Source organism: Egretta garzetta, unplaced genomic scaffold, assembly GCF_000687185.1.
Source record: "Egretta garzetta isolate BGI_Z169 unplaced genomic scaffold, ASM68718v1 scaffold101, whole genome shotgun sequence".
Taxonomy (NCBI): Eukaryota; Metazoa; Chordata; class Aves; order Pelecaniformes; family Ardeidae; genus Egretta; species Egretta garzetta.
The window spans coordinates 1,132,230-1,135,899 of NW_009258666.1; positions in this window are offsets into that span (position 1 = coordinate 1,132,230).

Consider the following 3,670-nt stretch of genomic DNA (forward strand, 5'->3'; position numbering starts at 1 on the left):
CCCCCCCCCCCCTCTTCCCGAGGCTGACCCCCCCCAGCCACTCTTTGTAAGACTTGTGCTCAGACCCCTCACCAGCTTCCTGAAACCGTGTTTAAATCTAATTTTGATTTGCCCCCAGCTGGTGAAAGGCGCCTGCGAGCGCACCTTGCCCTGGCAGAGCATGGCTGGGGAGCAGCTCCTGTCTCCGCTTCTTCAAGGACATCCCTGCAGTAACGGCAGCTTGTGTTCAAGGCAAAAAACCCAAAATACTTCACTTTAGAGCTAAAAAAACCCCCCACAGATCCCCTAAGCTGAATCCCTCTTCTGGTAAGCATCTCCAGCTGCTAAATCTATACGGCACACACAGCATCCCAGATCCCTGCAGAACTCCCCGCTCACGCTGGCTCCCTTTGCCCAGCCCCGCAAAACAGGCAAACGTGTTAATAACAAATCTACAGCGAGGAACTGAGGAGCACCCCTCCGCAGTCACATCACCTCCGGCTGCGCATTGGTTGTTCTACTATTTTAAGGTCGGTTAAATTAAATCCCACAGTTGCCTCAGCCATCATCCCAAGGCTTAATCCATGCATGGAATCGGGCACATAAAGACTTTGCCCACGTATTTGCAGGCTGATTGCCTCCAGGCAACCAAGGAAGCAAATAGAAATTATCACAAGCAGACGGTAAGATTTTTTAAGTGTGATGGATGTTGGCTAAGCTTCGCTCTGGCTAGAAGGAAATGCTAGCGAGTCAAGTCAGAACTTGACCTGAACGAGAGAAAACCCAAGTTAAACCACTGCTTTCACCAGAACCTAGCCTGAAATACGGAAAGGGTTACAAGAGAAACAGTTCACACACGTTACACGCTCAAGAGCGTAACAGCAGGAACGAGGTGGTGTTCTTGCTGCACTTTAAGGAGCTGACTACCCAGTTCCTGGGACAGAAAGAGCTCTGGTAAGAGGTGCTGTCACAGGACATCATCCACCACCAGCCCCCGGCACAGACAACAATCTCTGCCTTCTTGCTTCACGCTGTAGCCATTACGACCCCTTTGAACTCATCCTCGGAGAGCTGAAGCAAGAAGTTCAAAAGTCAAACTTGATTAAAGTCTGGAAATACACAACCGCCTATGCCAGTGTTTTCAGATTTAGTAATCTTTTTATTATCCTTGAAAAGATGTACTGCTTTCGCGGTAACTCATTACAATGACTGAGACCCGATCAAGAGGAAAAAACAATTCCACCGGCGAGTTCTGTGAATACGACAGGGGAGAAAAAAAAACTTGCACAAGAGGGAAACCAAGTTGCTATTCAGCAAAGCGAAGGAAGCTGGAAAGCCACCGCGCGCAGGAGCAGCAGGGCTCCCTCGCCTGCCAAAGTCTCTACCACGGTTTTGGGCTCCAGCTGAGAAGTGAATCGAGCGTTGTCAGTGCCGTGACCGCCCCGCTGGATATGCACACGACGTGAAACAACTGACGTTAAGCAGACGAGTCAGGGCTTTATGAGCAGATGATCCTGTACTAAAACATGTTACCACACACGACAGCTGAAATGAAACTCAAAATACAGCTCAGTGCCTTGCCGACAGCTGCTCTTCCAAAAGCACTACTACTCTCTTCCAAAAGCACTACTACTCTCTTCCAAAAGCACTACTACTCTCTTCCAAAAGCACTAGTTTTTATACCCAAACACACGTATTAGTAGGTTTAGGTGTTTGAGGAAGGAAGTCAGCAGAGTGCAAACACAGATCCTGCACTTCACCTCTCCTCCAGGTCCGGGCCCCTGCTAAGATGAATTTGCGTCAGACAACGCAGAGCTGAGCAAGTACGAGCTTTAATGTGCGGAGTTGTGCGGTCACAGCTCCGAGCACTGCCCTCTGCCTTAGTGCTGCTCCTCATCATTCCGATTATGTCAGCTTTCGGGGAGGACCAGGCAGTTTCCAAAGCAGCAGAAGTCTTTGTCCTGTCCATTAAGGCAATTCGTACATGAGCTTCAGTGTCAAACTGCAGCGGTGAAGCTCACGAAGCTGCTTCATGCAGAACACCCCAGGCAAATCTCTGAAGCCACACAAGTGGGAAAATGTAATAACCCAAGACTGAGTTTCTGTGAACGCCAAAGTGTGTGCAGACCTGCTATCGCCCCCTCTGTCCACCTAACAAAGACATCTTTCTTTTTTACAAACCACAGGCACTGACCCGCCAGCGACTCGCTTCATCCTTACGTTCACTCCTGTGGACTCGCTGGCCTCCAAATTACACAGTCCAATTAAACTTGATTTTTTTTTTTTTTTTTTTTTTTTTTTTTGCATAGTCAGATGACGTTGTCGCAGGAAGTCCCTTACCTAAACCCATGCATCTGTCTTGGCAGGAAGGCAGCCTCCATTATCGAGCAAACACCCAGCATTAGCAGCTTCAGAAGGACGAGAGCAAGCGAGATTCATGCACCAGAGCTCCTGCCACGCTGCACACAGCATCCTACACGGTTCCTTTCTGAGCTACAGCAACACGGCTACAGATAAAAGGGTTGAGAAACAGAGGCAAGAGGTTAACCAAGAACATCAAGGAGTGAACAGATCAGACAAGTTGGGGTGTGGATGACGGGATCTCGATGACAGAGGATCAGGAGAGGAATTCAATGATGCAAGTCAACAGTTCACCAGGACAAAGTTTCACGGTACAGAGACGGATGCTAAAGGCATTTTCATCCCAGCGGAGTGATTGTGTACGGAAAAGCATCCATGCAACAGTGCTTAGAGCAGCAAGGGCCAGTGCGACAGCTCATGCGAAGAGAAGGCGTGCGACTGCTTGGCTGGTATTTAAGTGCAATGTTAGCATCTGAACGAATGGCTAAGTAGGAGGGAATTAAAATATTAAACTAAACGCAATTTAGAAGTTATTCTCTTCTGGAAGCGCGATTTGATTGCTCTTTTTAAACCTAAACCATTCTTTATGGATAGATATTAAAAAAAAAAAAAAAAGAGAAGGAAGGAGCACCGAAGAGGAACTCCGAAGGATGGAGAAGGTGGGAGGACACCTGACAGCCTTGGGAAGCTCTGGCCTTCCTTCACCAGCTGTCCCAAGCCAACAGCAAAGGCCTTCAGCAAAGCGAGTCCCGGAGGCAGGAGACAAAAGCTACGAGGGAAGATAAGCAGGCAGTGACTCAGGTACCGACTATAAAGCACTTCTCTTAGTCCTGAGATTAAAAGGCATGGAGCAGTCACAAAACCCAGATGAAAGCAAGATTCAGGTTACAAAGAACGAAGCAATAACTCCTGGCAAAGACTGCGCACGTACGCTCTTCGAAGACTGAAGTTCAGAATCAATTGTGCTGCCAAGGAATAACACAGGGAAAAAATAAAATTTAAAAAAAAAAAAAACCACGAGGCAAAGAGATTAGCACAATACGCTGTTGGGCTCCGCAGTTTCATACGCACCAAATTCACTCAGATGTACTTTTTAAAATGTGTTTGTCCAGAAAGTTCTTGGAATTTATTATACACATTTAATAACAGCTGATACTCAACATTCAGGTGTTGTTGAACTAAGTTTACAAGCACTTTAGCATACAATGTATACTTATGCTAAGAAACAAAAGATTCAGCATATAAGGAAGTGCAGAAGGAAGCTACTTTAAAGATATCCCCTTCCATCCAGTATCTACATAATACCTGCTTCATTTGCAAACCCTACACG